At 51.5% G+C, this 17,261-nt stretch overlaps 1 protein-coding gene across 1 annotated transcript in view; it reads left to right on the plus strand.

The window, feature by feature from the left end:
- STK35 (serine/threonine kinase 35) overlaps nt 1–16,094 on the plus strand; it is a 42,719-nt gene extending 26,625 nt beyond the window's left edge. The window contains exon 4 of the mRNA XM_045528924.1: nt 11,365–16,094. The gene's annotated coding sequence lies outside the window, so the exon portion shown is untranslated. The remainder of the gene's footprint in view (nt 1–11,364) is intronic.
- Nucleotides 16,095–17,261: the final 1,167 nt, after the last annotated feature.

Consider the following 17,261-nt stretch of genomic DNA (forward strand, 5'->3'; position numbering starts at 1 on the left):
TTACACAACTGGCAGCGCAGTTGGTTTATTCACAACAGCACCACCACAAACACGTGAGTGTGTTGCGCTACGACATGATGGCTGAGACATCAGTAGGCAACGGGAATTTTTAGCTCGATTATCTTAATGGGACCACCATTGTAGTATATGTGGTTCATTATTGATGGAAATGTTATGTGGTGTATGGTTGTGTTTGTTTCTGGATAGGTACAAGCCTGGTGCAAGCCGGAGTCTGTCATGGCAAAGCATAAGAGGGGGGTGTGGGGGGATGTCCCCATGCCACCTGAACTTGCCCCTGCCAAGTGATTTGCCGCCTGCCTGCTGAAGGGCTGGAGCTCCAGCACCTATGCTCTTTTCTTTCAGGCTACCAAAGAGAGGCCGGGCGCGGTGGCTCACGCCTGTAATCCTAGCTCTGGGAGGCCGAGGCGGGTGGATCGCTCGAGGTCAGGAGTTCGAGACCAGCCTGAGCAAGAGTGAGACCCCGTCTCTACTAAAAATAGAAAGAAATTATCTGGCCAACTAAAAATATATATACAAAAAAATTAGCCGGGCATGGTGGCTCATGCCTGTAGTCCCAGCTACTCGGGAGGCTGAGGCAGTAGGATCGCTTAAGCCCAGGAGTTTGAGGTTGCTGTGAGCTAGGCTGATGCCACGGCACTCACTCTAGCCCGGGCAACAAAGTGAGACTCTGTCTCAAAAAAAAAAAAAAAAAAGCTACCAAAGAGAGGTCAACTGGGCAAGTCCGTGGTGGCACAGCACTGTCTCAGTGCCACCAGGAACTCGGGGGGCTTCTGTTGAAGAAGTAATGGTAAAGTATAGGCCATGTGACTTAAGGTGGACCTTGAAGAAAGAAAGACAGGTGAAGGTATTCTCAGGGGACACGGCAGGAGTGAAGGCAGAACACTGCAATACACGGAAGAGCCTTGAATGCCAGCCTGAAGAGGATGAACTTCATCCTGCAAAAAAGATGAGGATGGTGGGTGGGTGGTGTACAAGGCTATATTTTAGGAAGGTGAGTCAGTAACCATGAGGGGAGAACTGTCAGCCCCCCAGGAAAGGGAGATGAGATGCCACACCACCAGTACCCGTCTCCAGAAAGTGTGAGACTGCACGGGCACCTTCCTGAGCATGTGAAGGCAGAAAGGGCGACAATTGCATAGGAAGATGAGAATCCCTCTGCTTCCATATTGGTGTCAAGACACTAAGGGACTTGCTGTTGAACCCAATGGACTGGTAAATGTAGGTTTAAACTGCAGCTCTACCCCTTACTAGCTGGGTGATTTTGGGTCACCCACCTTCTCTGGGCCCCCATTCCCTTGTCTGTTAAATGCAGAAGATGCTGCTCACTGTATCCAGTGCAGTAGCACATAGTGAGAATTAATAAATGGTGGCTCTGTGCATTGCCCTCATCCCGCCACTTTGTTTTTGCCAAATCCTCATAGGCATTATTTTCACTTTGCCTCTCACTAATAATTTGTGGTAAACTTCTTTCCCCTAAGATCTCTGAACCCCTTTATTAAGTGCCCCCAAGTGAGTTCCACTTGGCATGCTGGGCTTTGCACTGGTTGCTATAACCAGAAGTCCATATGGACCATTCCAGGCATGACCTTGTTTTAATCTTTCCTTTTATAACCACAAATTGTCCTGCCTCCACGTGGAAGAGTGACCTCTTCCCTTTAGCTAGTCACAACACCTTAGACATCTTCCTCCTGGCAAAGGGCCCTTAAGGATCTCGGCCTTTCCCCTGAGCCCTTTCTCTGCTAATCACAGTAGACACAGCTGAACCCGTCTCTTTGGGGACCAATTGAGGCAGTTGGCAGCTTTTATTTCAACTCCACACTTAATAAGTTGAGGAAGGGAATTAGTTAGGGTATCCACGTAGCTAACTGCCAATTACCAGGGCTGTTTCTAGGGCCAAATAGTTCCCTTAGTTGGTCTTGAATTGCACCCAGTGTGTGTTTATTAGCTCAGGTGCTTAGAGGGGACACTACCAACCCCAGTGTCCTATCAGCCTCTTGACTTCCAAGGCCAGAAAGACCAGGTTTAAGTGGGACTGGGTTCCCAGACACAGAGCGTGACTCAGTTTGCAGCCCTGCCTGCTGCTGGCCACCATGGAGACCTCCAAATCCAGAATCATTGGTCTTGCCCAGTGTTTCTTCCTTTTGTGCATTTGGCAAACTTCTTAATACTAGCATTTTTGGCAGCATACTCCAAGGAATCAAAAGGTTTAAAACAATATTAAGCAAGTCTCCATGTCTAAGAGCTTGCTGCACTGCTGACTGATCTTTCTGGCACCCTTGAGCCAAAGCTGACATCTGTTCACGGCAGCATACTGTCTTGGCTTTACGCTCTGCCCATACCCTTTCTCTCAGTCCTGCCCTGGATCACACTGCAGCTGGTACGGCCTTTTACTTTAGTGTCTCCTAATGGGTTGCCACCTGGGAGTACATTCCTAAGATTGTGTTTGTGCTTTTATAGCCTGGGCAGCAGTCTGTCTTTCAGAGACTCCATGGGGCTGGCTTCCTCTGGACACACAGTAGGTGAACAGGATGTGAAAGATGGGTGCCAAGGGGTAGGCAAAGGGTGGACCGCTGGCTGTGCGAGGGCTGGTGCTTGGTCCCTTGTAGGGCTGCCCTCTGTCCCCAGCTACCTCCTCCAGCAATCTGTGTTTTGAGTGTGGTGTATGGGAGATCGCCTCCATCCTCCACCACACTTGGTGGTATCCAAGACAGAGCTCCACCTCCCGAGCCATTTGTTAGCTATAGAGATTCAGGGGGTGTTGTTGCCATTTTATGGACAGTTGGGTCTGGAAGGGAGACCATGGTGAGTCTTTACAGTCTGGGGGAGTCCATGTCTTTAGGCCAAACCCAAGTCTTCCAGTCCTAACTCCTAACTCTGCCTTCTCCTTAACCTCTTACTGTGATCAACTTAGACTCAGGGGACATGTTCTAAAGCCATGCCAGCCCCAGCTGGCAACACCTACAGGGCCCTCCCCACATAGAGCAGAGTGGATTTGCAGGCCATTGGCTGTCATCTTCCCCTCTGAGAAGAGGGCCACCTGTTGGAAAGTTGGTAAGGGACAGAGTAGTGGAGAGAGCTGGCATCGAGGCAGGAGCCCCTGGTTCCATAACCGTAGTGTCAGGAAAGGCTGTCATCCCTTGCATGCCTCCTCTCTCCCACCCAGCGCTGAAGAAGTGAGAGGGGAGTGGCACAGCATAGCATGGGAGAAAAATAGCATAGGCTTCAGAGTTGGACACAGTCCCAGCTCTGTCCCCTACCAGCTGTTGGAGTGTGGAGAAGTGGCCCAGCCTTGTGAGGTGGGGATGAGCCTCCCTCTCCGCACCTGGCTCGCTGGGATGTGTGGTGGGAGTGTGTGCAGGGTACTTGGCAGTGAGGCAGAAACTGAACTAAAGGCAGATCATTTTTTATAACCATGTTTTTGTGTTAAAGCCTGTCATGTTGAATGAATGATTCAGTAAAATTCATAAATTAATTTTTTATTGCTGTGTGTTAACTCTCAGTTTCTATCAGTCACCTGGTATTTGAGCCCCTTCTAAAAACCCAACAGTGCATGGCAACCTGAGAGGCCTAAGAGGAACAGTGGACGGCCCTGTCCTTGAGGAAGCTCGTGGTCTGGGGATGCTGAGATGGGAGCTCGCAGCACCATCGTGGGGTCTGAGGCCCTAGACGCCTACTCCGGGAGAACAGAGAAGAGTCCCCGTAGAGACTGGGTCCCCTGGGCGTGCTTCCTGGGGGAGGCATGTAGAGGGGACGCTGGAAGGATGAGTGTGATCCGAGTGACGGGCAGGGCGGGGTGGGGTGGGGGGTGGGTGTTGCCAGACCAGCGGGAGCTTGGCCCAAAGCAGAAAAGAGGCTGTCACCTCAAGAGAAGACCGACTTGAGACCAGGTTGTCTTGTCTGGAATTTTTGCCTGAGCAAATGACTATTGAGAGGTTTTTGTGGGTTTTGTTTTATATTTTTTGGATGTGATTTTAAGCTGCCATCATAGCTCATTAAGCATCTCCTGTGTGCCTCACTGTATCCATTACACAGACCGCTGCTGGTGTTCAGACCCAGCAACATAGACATTTCCTCATTTTAAGTTGAGAAAACTGAGACTTGGGTGGCCTTGACTTGATAAAGGTCAGAGCTGGTCATTGGTAGAGCTGGGATATAAGTTTTGGATCTTCCTGCTCCAAAGCCCGTGCCCTTGAGAGAACAATGGCTCTTTGAATAACACTCCCCCCACACTCAGGGCCTGCTCCTGAATATGTACCTGTGGATGAGCTACTTTGGTTTGGTCTCCTGGTCAGGGCTCAAAGGCCAGAAACCATGGGCCTGTGGGCTTCCAGATTGTCATGGACCACTGTGAGACTCTTGTTGTGTGTCTTTATCATCTCTGGCCTCTTGTTCCCTTTCCCTAACACCACGCCCCTTCTGTAGACTGAAGACCAAACTAAATATTATCCCATTTGTCGTCTCCACCCCCACTCCTTGCACCGTGACAACAGGCACGCTCACAGCACAGGCGTCCTTGTTTTTGCCCTACTTTAAGCTGCACGGTCGCGAGCTCGGCCTTAGAGGAGTGATGCCTCAGAACACGTGGTTCCCTGGCCTCAGTGCTTCTGACGGATTGGAATAGACAGTAGTGCTGGGGCCGCCGAACCCCCTGGGGCTGGCACGTTGATGTCTGAGTGTGAGAAGCCAGATGCTTTGGTGTACTAAACAAGTGAAGAGTGACTCATCGGGACGCTAAGCCTAGAGGGCGGAGAGGACTGCCCTGTGCACCTGGGATGCCTGCTTGCTGTGCAGCACTGTATGCTGGAAATTAACCTGAGTCTCAGTTTGTTCGTCTATAAAATGAGGATAACTCCAACAGGGTCCTTTGGACAAAGGAGGCATTGCATTTTAAACTCTGCATGGTGTCATTAACTACAGTGGTAATACCACTATGCAGGACTGCAGGGGAAGTGAGGGAGGCGTGAGTTCTTGGCTACCCACCGGATAATACCACACTTTGAGTTTACACTGTGTCTTAGGCTACGAATATGCCAGCAAGACGACTTTCTTTTCTATTAACTAGATCTGAGAGGCAGGAGAGAATAGAGAAAACTGGGCCTTAGGTTTGAATCCCAGTCAACCACTTACTAGCAATTTACATGGCTACTTGCTTATTCACCAACCTTTCACAACTTGCTAAGTAGCCTCTGAGACTGAAATCCCTCCACTATGGAGAGGACATTTTCCCACAGATAAATGGTTATGTGTATGTAATAAAGGGAGGGTAAGCGAGGGCATGCACCTGCCACCAGGTGCTTAATGTCCCTGTCTACCTTAGCAGCTGCCCAGTGCCACTCTGAAGCCTGCAGACCAGTGTGTGAGCCACCTCTTAGCAGTGCCAGTGTTTGCCTGGGGTGCTGGCCTACTCTTCTCCTGGTGGCTCTGACACTTTGGTTCAGTACCACAAAATGGATCCTAGCAAACAGCCAGGTCATACTGCAGAGTTATGGGTTCCTAGGCTCCTTCACCTGGGCTTCAAAAATCTTTTAGGTGTGAACAGGTTGAAAGGTGCTGAGGATACTTCTGCCACGATCTGGCTATCCCCGGGGCCATTGTGGTAATGGTGGGGCAGAGGCTTAGAGCTGCCCTCCGCTTCCTTCATTCTCTCATCTCCATATTCAGGGAAGTTCCTGAATTAAGCCTTGACTCGAATAGGATAGACAGTCCAATCTGTGACACCCTAAGAACCAAAATGACCACAAACACTAATAACACAAGATAGGTCTTACTGAGTGCCTCACTCTGTCCCAGGTGGTATGATAGGCAATTACTAGCAGGCCCCAAAAGGGTAAACTGTCATCTCCATTTACCAGAAAGGAAAAGGAACCTCAGATCATGAAAATGGCTAGTAAGTGGTAGAGCTCGGATTTGGGTTTTTTGGTTTTCTTTCTTTTCTTCTCTTCTTTTTCCTTTTTTTTTTTCCTTTTCTCTTCTTTTCTCTTTTCTCCTCTTTACCTCCCCCTCCTTCACTTTTCTTTTCTCTTTCCATCCAGCTGAGGTTGAAAGAGCTTGGATTTGAACCCAGGACCGTCTGCCATGAAGTGTGTGTGCTTTCCCTGGTAGAGGGATGCTGAGTTTATAATACTGTTTTAAACCATGGTGACTCCCAGAGAGATGTGGTTACCAGACTTACACATTTCCTAAGATGGTACAATTTTAAAAGCCCAGGGAGGGGAAAATTTAGTCCATTCTCATTAACTTTCATCATCATTTCATTGAAGAAATGACATTTTGACACCAATAAGGTAGGAAGGCCATGCTCTTAGAACAAAAGGTGATCCTTTATTCACTGTGTCCCGTGCCTGCAGGTTGAGGAAGGGGGAAGGAGGTGGACATGTTGAGCATTCATTCCCGGCCCCATCCTCCTGTTCCCTGCTCACCTCAGCTCTCCCAGCTTCTGTTCTCCAGGCTGCTGATGGCCTTAATGGGAGCAGTTTGGTTCCCCTGTCTCCTTAGACCAGACAGTTGCCTGGCCGGCGGAGGAACTTGCCAGAAGGCTGTTCACTGCCAGGTTGGCACCACATCCTCCTTTATGTCCTGAGCACCAGACCTGTGCACAGGCATCTAAGCCAAGCCTTCCAGGAGCCTTTTCCTGAGTGATTCTATTTATAAATGAAGGGATTAAATGGATTTTAAATTCTACTCAAGTTCTTGTCTCTCTAGGAAGGGATTTTACATGTTTATAGTTACGTGTCAAAAGCAGGGGTTTTGGAGTGAGACAGCTCTGGGGTAAACCCTTTTCTCTGCTGCTTGCTAGCTCTGTGACCCTTCTCTAAGACTCGGTGACAATAGCTCCTGCCTTAAAGTGTTACTGGGGTGAAAGAAAGCAATAAATCTAAAACACTTGGTTCATTTTGGGACACAGTGATTGGAACACAGCACGGGGCGGGGGTGGGGTTTAAAGTTGCCTTACTGCGTTGTTAACCTATAAAGCACTTAGAACTTGGCTGGTACATATTAACTGCCCAATAAGTGATTGCTGTCATAAGTATAGAGAATTAATAAGAAGGCGGGGTGTGCTGACAGAACTTAGTCCAAGAACTGAAATGAGAAAGGTAAGGACTGCAAACAGACCTTCCGAGGTGCAGTGACACCTTCCTCCCCGAAGACCATGTCACATGCACACCTTGCGAACCACTTGCTGAGCCAGCCTTGAAAGCACCAGATGAAGACTGTCGGGGTGCGAAGACCTTGGGCAGTGAAGCTGGAAAGTTTGGATTAAGTGCTGGTTCTGCAGCTCAGCAGTTCTATGATGTCCAGCAAGTTGCTTCATCTCTTAATCTGGGCCCATTCCCTTGTTAGAACTGGCCAGATCCATCCTCCCAATAATCAGACGTATACTACAGCTATCAATTGCGGGTTTATCACATGACCATTTCTCATTATGCTTAGCCAGTGTGGTTGTGCCTTCGAGGGGGGCTCTGTGGTCAGAGGTGGGAGTTCCCTGAGAGGCTGAGGCAAGCCCCGGTAACCTCGGTAACCTCGAAGCTGGTAACCACGCCGTCAGACCACATCCTGGGCAGTCAGGGAGCAGAGACGTGGCATCTGCTAGGATGAAGTGCAACAAGCCTGAGGGCTTCTCAAGGGCCCACCCAGGGCTAGGACCTGTACCCTTTGTTATGCCAACCGGTGCCTGGGAGAGTTTGCTGCTTTAACTAGAGCCGCGTGGTCTGAGCCATTCCTATTCATAGCTATAGAAAGGACCTCTACTAGCTTCCAGCGAGCTTCCTGTGCCTTCTCTGACAGGAGATGGGAGAGGAACCCAAAGCCAAGGTTCTCTCCATAATAGAGAACCCCCTTATTTTCCTTCTCCCTGCCCACAAGGGAGAACTGGACTCAGACCTGCGGACTGTCCTGGAGCCTCCAACAGGGGGCCGGAGCCAGTGCCAGAGCTGGAGGGAGGGTGGGGGAGCCTTTGGGAAATGTCAGCTTCACTTCCTGGCAGGGACCCGTGATTACAGCGGTCATTGCAGGCTGCTGTCTCAGGAGCTCTTGCTGAATACTGTGCTATTGGTTTGACCTTCTATAATCACGCTCTGTTGTACTCTTTATTATGTAAAAAGGGACCTCTGGCTTCTGAATGTCTCTGCCTCCCTGTCAACACTGTTTTTCAGCTGCTGTGTGCTACCTTCCTGCTAAGGGGCATTCTTTTGAGGTTGTCTGCAGCTTAGGTCCTACCGGAGAGGGAAGAAAGGAATGTTGAAAAGTCATTAACTGGTCCCAAAGATGACTTTGACACATCACGTGACCATACAATTTCCTCAGGCTTTTTTGTCATATCTCACATGATCTTAATGTCTTAGGTCAGCAGTCCCCGACCTTTTTGGCACTGGGAACCAGTTTTATGGAAGACAGTTTTTCCATGGACAGGGGGTAGGAGGATGAGGGGGGAGGGATGGTTTTGGGATGATTCAAGTGTGTTAAATTTATTGTGCAGTCAAACCTCTCTGCTAATGATAATCTGTATTTGCAGTCGCTCCCCAGCACTAGCATCACTGTCTCAGCTCCACCTCAGATCAACAGGCTTTCGATTCTCATAAGGAGCCACAACCTAGATCCCTGGCGTGCACAGTTTACAGTAGGGGTCATGCTCCTATGAGAATCTGTTGCTGCTGCTGATCTGACAGGAGGCAGAGCTTATGCAGCGATGTGAGCCATGGGGAGTGGCTGTAAATATAGATGAAGCTTTGCTCACTCGCCGATCACCTCTTGCTTTGCAGCCCAGTTCCCAACAGGCCACGGTACCGGTCTGTGGCCCAGGGACCAGTCTTAGAGGGTGAGGGTCCCTCTAAACACCTTCCTTCATCTTCTGATTGGTATGCTTCATGTACTGAAAGCTCTGAGAAAAAGCAGCAGGCATGCTTATTTAGGGTTTGAGATGGCTGCTGCCTCATCGGGGAGTATGTTTATGGTCATTTTATTTTTCCAAGTCAAAATCTGGGATACAAGACCCACACATGGATTTTTAAGGGGGATTAACAGGCAGAACAACAGAAGCAGCAGAATAAAAGGTTGGGCTTGAGAAATCCTGTGTTTTCTCCTCAGATCACAACTTTCCCAGTATCTTTCTCAGCCACCCCCACCTCCCTCCACACAGACACTGGGTCATTCCGCACCTGTGCTGCAGAGCAGGGAATCACACAGCCTAACCTCTCGTTTGACAGGTGTGGAAAATTCCCCATTGTCTACTATGTGTGGAGGAGCCCAAACCAGAGCCCACGTCTGGACCTTTCTGTTGGAGCTGCCAACTTTTCTTGTTCATTAAAGTACCCGATTTTTCGTATTAAAAAGTAAAGTGTGACAATGTAGCATGTGTTCAATATTAAAAATCAGAAGTGGGAAAAGAGGACAATCTGTTCATGACAAGTACAATGACATTTTGTTGTATTTCTTGCCAGATTGTCCTACACTGGAGGGTTTGTGTTTTTCAGGTAGTTATGGTCATGCTGTATGCCACAGAACTTTGTCACTTACCGAGGAAGTGGGTTCCACCATAATGCCCAAAGTGCCACATGACTGTCTCATTTCCTCTCATAGATCGTTGAGTTGATGGATCATTTTCCTAATTGTCCTTTATTTTTGGACTTGCGAGTTATTGCCTTGTAATTTAAATGTCAGTGAACATCTTTATTCATAAAATCCTTTTTATATTTAGGATTATCTTTAAGCTTAATTTCCGGGAATGGAATTATAGGAGCTACTGGTCTAAGCATATCTAAAGCTCTGAAACCCCATTGCCAAACTGCCTTCCAGAAGCTTTTTCCACTCCCCAGTGGTATGGGGTGTGCCCTTCCACTGGCACCCTCGCCGCTAGCTAGAAGCAGTTTTGATGGTTGAATGGCTGAGAACTGTGGCCTGTTTAAATCTAACACATTACGGTCTCTGGTTGGGGACAGTTGGCTGGGAAGGGGTGGGCTCACCGAGGATGTCAGCACCGGCCGCGGGCCAGGTGTACAGTCACCATTCCACCCAGTCCTCAGAAGAGCTCCCAGTGTTCGAAGGAAGAAGCTGAGGCTGACAGGAAGCAAATTGCCCAGTTTTCCCTACTCCGCTGCCTCTTGTGAGGACTTGCTAGGTGCCTCCCCAGAGTTGAGGACAACAGGCCTCCTTGTCAGACTGCACAGGTGGCAGGTGATGGTGGCAGGGGTGCTGGGCGGGGAGGACTACACCTCAGGCTGCAGAGAGTGGCTGGTGCTGCCTTACGGAGCAGGGGTCGCAGGCACACAGGGAAAGACTTGTCTGCTTCGGTCGTTTGGGGCGTGGCCAGACGCTCAGGTGCAGCGAGGCTGGAGCATCTTGTCCTGGATGTCCTGCCCCGCCTAGGACAGGGCTCTACTTAGCACTGATCAGGTGGCTCAGAGGCGGGGCTGGCCCAAGACTAATCTCTCTGTAGGCTCTGGTGTTCTGGGCCTCCACTAGAATAAGCCCCACAGGGCGGGCTACTTGTCTTATTCCTGAGGCCTGGCACCAAGGTGGTTCTCAAATAATGTTAATTAGCTAGTACTAACAGGGTCAGGCACTCTTCTGTCTTGTATGTATTAGTTTTTACTTTCTGTAGTAGCCTGTGACATAGGTACAGATGACGAGACCAGTGAACAGAGGACTTAAATTCACCTACAGTCAAGTGGCCGGGCCTGTTTAATGGGCCACAGGTTCTGGCTCCAGAGCCCTCATTCTTAACCCCAGCGGGCAGCATGGGGCCAGGGGTGGGCTCTGGGGAGGTGGCGGAATCCAACACTGACCCTGGCTGTGAGACTCCGGCCACTCTTAGATGTTGGCAGGTAGCCCAGTTCAGGCTCTCAGAGGCCTGAGCCTCGCTTTTCTCTAAAATGATAACTAAACCTCGAGGGGGTTGCTATGACATTTATTACGGCATAGTTGGTCATAGAGGCTGGGGAGGAAAGTATGAGAGTAACCAAAGCTGGCAAGGTCTGTGGGGACAGGCCATCCAGGGTGGGTCCCCTGGTGTCTTTCTCCTGGCAGTACAGGGGAGCCAGGATGGGAATGAGGGATGGACTTCATGATCATACTGGTAGCTGGAGCCAGCATGCCTGGGCTCCCAGCCAGGGTCTGCCCTTAATCATTGTGACCCTGGCTAAGTTACTTAACCCGCGCCTCAGTTTCCCTGTCTGAGGAAAGAATAGCATGTGTCTACAGCAGGGCTGTTGTAGTCAAGCTAGATTGACCCCGTGTATATAGAAAACTCCCCCAGCGCACACAGCTTCAGTGTCCTTCTGGGTTGGGAGCTGGTGCCTCAGGCCCGCTGACCCGATGTCCACTCCATGCCTGCCTTCTGTCTTCCAGGTCGATCCCTCGGGACCCACAGTCTCACCATGTCTCGTACAGAGGACGGCAGAGGGGACAGGTGGTGGCTTGGCCGGTTGGCGATCTCCTGACAGCTGGATCTCGGGCAATGTGAAGCTTTTGTTTGGGTTTCCCCCTTTTAGTTTTGCTTAATTTTTTTTTTCTTTTTTGTCTTTTTTAATTTAAACTATTAAGACTTCAGAGGAACAGGAAGCTATGCTGTGGACAGGCACCAATTTCTTTAAAGAAATTCAATGTGGACAAGGCATATGTATAAATTTCACTTTTGATTTTTATAGGGGGTTAGGGAGCTACTTTTGTTTTTGTCCTTCACTTTCCCTGTGTCTTCCTTCTTTTACACCTCTCTTAGTTCTGCTTATAGCATCTCACTTCCATGGAGAAGGGCTGCCTCCCCACAGAGAATTTAGGGGTTCCTTCTAGAACGGGGCATGAAGACATAAGGCCTCCGGGCTACCTCCCTACCAGATGCAGGAACTGCTGGACTCCGTGGTCGGCTGCCCTGGCCAGCCTTGTGCCTCAGAAACAATCAGAGGCGAAGAACCATCTGGAAGAGGAAGACCAGGGTTGGCCAGGAGAACTCGAACGAAGGTCTAAACTGCGTATTTTGTTCTCTTTAAGCTGTTGGGAGCCCCAGGACTTTACAGTGGTGGGAATTCGTTGCCTCTTCTGCCCCATCTAACTGGCAAGTCAGAGGAGGGTGGAGGGTGACCATCTCCCACTTGCTGGCGGGGAAGGAGCTATCCCAGTTCTATAAACCTACCTTTCTGTTAGGAAACACTGTTGTGCCAAACTCTTTGCCTGGGACGCAGCTGAGTCTTCAGCAGGCATCTGTCACTGCTGTGAGGTCAGCACCCCTCACCTACCTTCTCCTGGATCGTCATCTTCCCAGATGTGTCCGGAAGTATCCAGGTGTCACAGATTGCCTAAGGCCCTGAGATCCAGTTGTGACCATTGCCATGATAACAGGGTGTCCTGAACTGGCTGCCATTGCCGTTTTTGCAGCAAAGGGTGTGCCCTGTGTGCCAGGGTCCATGGTGTCACATACAGTGACACATACTGTCAAGCGCCATCTCCCTCACCCCCAGGGACTTTACTCTTAGGTGCCCGGCCTCAGTATAAATATGTCTGACGGGGAGAGAATGGACCTGCCTGAAACAGGGAGGCGTCGTGGGACGGGGTAGGCCCCGTGGCTGTTAGGTGCCCATCCGTGGGCTCGCCGCCCTCACTCTTCCCCAGCCACGACCCCTCCAGCTCCCCTAGCGACGTCTGTCATAGCCATTCTCATGCTCTCCGGCAACGCTCCTGCACCCTCCTCCCCCAGGCTGCTCCTCTGAACCCCCCTGCTCTCTCCCCCTGCAAGGAGGAGGGGGCATGTTCTGTGTTGTTCCTCTCTGGACGTGACTTTGGCCACTCCAGAGGCTTTTCACCCCCTGTAGCCAAATAGGATAATATCTCTGGGGAAGGGGAAAGGAAGTCTCCTGTATTTGTTTTTTGTTTTCTGTTTTACCTAAACCAGCATAGGATCGATAGGAGAGACAGTTGGAGGGCATTTTGGTTGGTATGTGACCAAGGCGGCCTTTTCCCCAAAGCAGCAACCCTTTGGCCCTGAGGGTTTGGGCAAGATCAGCGCAAGATCAGGCCAGACTCAGCAATACGTTTCTCACATTGTTTCCGCCGCCTCTCGAGTCCCTCAACCCCACAGTTCCTTCCTCATGGGCAGAGAGTGGGCTGCCGTGAGGAGGATCCCGCACGGCCGCAGGTGGTGACCAGGCCCTGCCCGTCCTGGGCTGAGTCCATTGCGACTGCTCGTCTCTCATCTCCTCCGACTTCTCAGTACCTCCTGAGTACTCCGAGTGGCAGCTGGGAAGATGGAACAGTGACGTCGCCTGATCACAGTGCACGCTCCTGCTCTGCCCGCCCCTTCCCGGGGGCAGCTATCTCTGTACATGAGCAAATGGGAAAAACAGTCCCCAGACTCAGCACACCCTCTGTCCTGGGCTGCAGCCCACGCTCTGACCTCCCCGGCGAGGCTCCAGTCTAACAAGTTTCTTCATTTTTGCCTATTTTTTTCCTCTGCCCTCCCCAGGTCCTGTAGCTCTGTCTGAAGTTCTTAGAGCTGTAGCGCTTCCCTTGTGCTATTTTTCTTGGTGTCAGAGTATCCCCTGTAGGTCACACGTGGGCAGCATGGTAGGGGCAGCAGCTTCTTGCCCCCCCCAATATCTTTGGGACTCCCAGCCAGCTCTGGCTTGGTGACAGAGCTCCGTCCCTAGCTCACGTGACGGCCAGCTCTTCAGCCCCAAGTGCCTGTCCCTCCCTCTCCTGCTTTCTCTACTTTGCCCACCTCGGGCACCCAGCCAGCTAGGTGGGAGTCAGCCGCAAGTGAGCGCTGGCTCTGCCCCAGTCAGTGGACCAGCTCCGGCTGGCACCTGTGGTCTTCATGGTACACCTCCGCCTTGTCCCTGTGGGCCAGCTTCCTGATCGTTGCTGCCCCCGCCTGCCACCTCACCCAGGTCTCGGGCCCGCCAGCAGCTCCCTGTGCATCATCTCAGCACCACCAAGTTTGTTAGACGTGTCCGAGTTCTAGGAGTTTCTAAACCTTCCAACCTGGGTCATCCATTCTCTTCTCCTTGGCCCTGTGACGAGGCTAGCCTGTTGGAGGGAGGGTCTTGGCCTCAGCCGTTTCGGGTCTGAGCGTGGTTTCCCTGCCAGTGAGAGGAATCAACAGGACAGATCATAGTGCCTTATTCCATTGTCCTCCCCCGGCCAGACCTCCCAGCTCTGCTGGAAGGGTGTGGCTTCTTCCCTCTGTGTCCATCTGTCACTTGCACTCTCACTCTCTCCTTCTCCCAGAGAGCCACGGGGGAAGGATCCCCCACCCCAGCGCCCCTCGCCCTCCTCCCGAGGGCTGTAGCCAGATCCACGCAGCACCAGGGCACTCACTAGCAGCTCTAGCCCAGGACAGGAAAACTGTGCTTCAGACAGGTGCACACTCTCTGCCTCTCACTCCCCAGCAGGTCCCCTGCCTCTTACCTCTAGCCAGGAGGATGCCGCAGTCTGTTCACTCAAGACTGGCTCCATCTGACCCCTTTCTGGGCACCGGGGACTAAGGTTGCAGGCCTCAGCCTCATCTCATCCCAGAGGCGTTGGGACAGTAGAATAGGAATTCTTTCCTCCCACCCAGACGTGGTGTGCCCCCGTGGCCTTTCTGTGGGGGCATGTTAAATGTTTACTTACGAAATACCCTGTTTACAGCTGGAGGAGAAACGTGCCCAACACTGGGTGGAGATTTGGTTCTCTGGGCAGGGCCTGCTCTCCTTTGTGGCGCTGCCAGTGGGGTCCCCAGAGCAAATGAAGGCAGCGATGCCTGGGACAGAGGCGAGCGCCCCTCACTCCCTCTGCTCCCCACCCTGTGGTGCTAGGACCACTCACCCCCTTCCCCGCAGCCTCCTGGCCCCGCACATTCCCACCTCCATCATTCCCTTCCCCACGTGTTCTCAGCTCTCTAACATATCAGTTGTCTCTTGTCCTAGAAAACCAGTGTTGAAGCAATAAGATTATTATTTTTGCTTGAATCTTTTTCTAAGAGAAGTAAAAGAGTTGGCATTGTGGGAATCTTTCTTTTTGTGCTGTTGGCTGTTTACCCTTTTAGAAGACAGATATTAACAGGATGGATGTCTGGATTATCTTTTGGAAATTTGGGAAAGCAAGATTCAGGCTGCCACCACCTATGGGGCGGGGTCCCTAAATCTCTGTCCTTGCCTGGCTCCCTTCCAGCCCTGCCCACCAAGGGTCCCTCCTCCCCCCACACCTGGGGGCACTGGTGGCTCTTACTCTATGCAGGTCTCAGATTATCCCTCCCCTTGACCTGTTCTCCCCTCCTAGGCCTGTGTGGCAGCCCCCAGACAGACTCAGCTGCTGGGAGTCCTCTAGGGCCTGGCAGCCTCACGACAGCCAGGCTCCCGTGCAGCTCTTCAGGCCACTGGGTTCTGGAGGCAGAAGCCTAGAGGTGCTGCCTCTGCCATCCTCCCATGGCGTAGCGCAGCCCTCGAGACAGCACAGGCCCCTCTCTGATCCTGGCCTACCTAGGCTGCGGGGGGCTGGGGCGCTCCCATCTGGAGAGATGTCCTCAATGGGTAACCAGTAGGTGTGGCGTAGGAGTGGCCAACGTCAGCATCTGCAGCCACCACCAAGAGATGAGTCCACTGCCATTGGTGGCCCGAGGGCCCCCTAAGATTGCAAAGGTATCAGAAGGGGAGCCCCCATGTGTTTTTCCAGGACAGGCCACAGGAGGAAGGGAGCCTATTTAGGGGCATTTAAAGAACTCTTGTGCCCAGGGGCTGCTTCCATCAGAGCAGGGGAGGATATTTCAGTGGCTTTGAAAATACTGGTGTGGAACAGACTTGAGTGTGAGGGAGGGTTTAAGCCAGGCACAAAGTTAGTTTCAAATACTAGTTAATAAATCTATTTTTCTTTATTTCCTTTTTTTGCACAGAAGCTGGTAATCTAGGACCTACATGTATGTGAACAACTTTATATGAATATTTTTTGTACTTGGTTTACTTGGGTTGGTATGATCCATTATATTTAAGTTCCTTGAACACTGTGGATCCCCCTAATATGTATGAATGACTGAGGCTTTGTAAATTAAGGGACGTTTGTGTGAATAAAGTTATTTGATGGGGTTAAAGAAGCCATATGTGATTTGAAAACGAGTGTTTTGTGGTTTGTTGCGGCCGTTGGGAAAGGGCAGAGACTGCAGCCCCTGCTACACCTCCCCAGTCCTGGCTGGTGGGTTGCTGAGGAAAGAGTGCCCGGCTGCCTCGGTGTCCCCATGCGTGGGGCAGCTGCCCTGTGGCCTTCAACTGCCCTTCGCCTTCTGCCCTGGGAAGTGAAGGAGCCTGTGTGAAACGGTGCAGCTAGTACTGGGGGGTCCCGGATGCAGACGAAGCCTGGCTGCTCCTGCAGCAGACGTGGTGGGCCCCTCCTCCAGACATCACAGGGGCCCTCGACCCCAGCCCTGCGGTTCAAGTTCTACCTTGGAGGGGTTTTAACTGGAGATAGGACGGTGGGTCTCCGTACCACAGCAGCAAGGATGAGGGTCAAGTGCTGGAAAAGCTCAGCAGAGAGATGGGTTTTGCCAGAGGTCAGAACAGCGCCGTGGGCAGAGGTGTAGCATCCACGTGTAGGGAAAAGAGCACACAGCCTGTCCCCCTTTCTGCCTGGGCCAACAGCCACATCCCATGCGAACAGGGAAATTTATTAAAAGCCAGGCGCTTCTCTTGCCACCACCGTACCGCATGGTAGGTGTGAGGTGTGCCCTCCACTGATGAGGAAGCTAACGCCCAGAGGAGTGGAGACTACAGGGTGGGTGCCTGGGGGACGGGAGAAGAGGAACTTGTGCTGCTCGCCTGCTGGGACAGGTGACTTAGCCTCACTGGACATCTATCATTACGTGGGGGTGAGGAGAGCCACCTTCAGAACGATTGAAGGCTGAATAAGAACCTCACATCGGGCCCTACACGTAGCAGGCACCCAACAAATGGTTCTGTAGTTTCCTTTTCCCAAAGAGGCAGGTGTGGGATTCTCCTGGCATCTGCTGAGCACCGAGCCCTGACTGTCCTGGCATCCGTGTGTGCTGCAGCTTAGCAATGTGACCAGGGTTGTCTGATAAGGAGCACGCCATTCAGTGCCTCTCCCAAGGGGACCTGGTGAGCCCAGGAAAAATCAGACTCCTGCAGGAGGATGGAGTCAGGACTTTGGAATGTGTGAGTTAGAGGAAAAGATAAAACAGGCTTCCTGCCTGGTCTGAGAGTGAACAAGCTACATTCCAGGCCCGGGGTTTGGTGTCCAGTGGCTGCTGGGCACGAAACTTCCTG

This window comes from Lemur catta, chromosome 17 (assembly GCF_020740605.2).
Source record: "Lemur catta isolate mLemCat1 chromosome 17, mLemCat1.pri, whole genome shotgun sequence".
NCBI classification, from domain to species: domain Eukaryota; kingdom Metazoa; phylum Chordata; class Mammalia; order Primates; family Lemuridae; genus Lemur; species Lemur catta.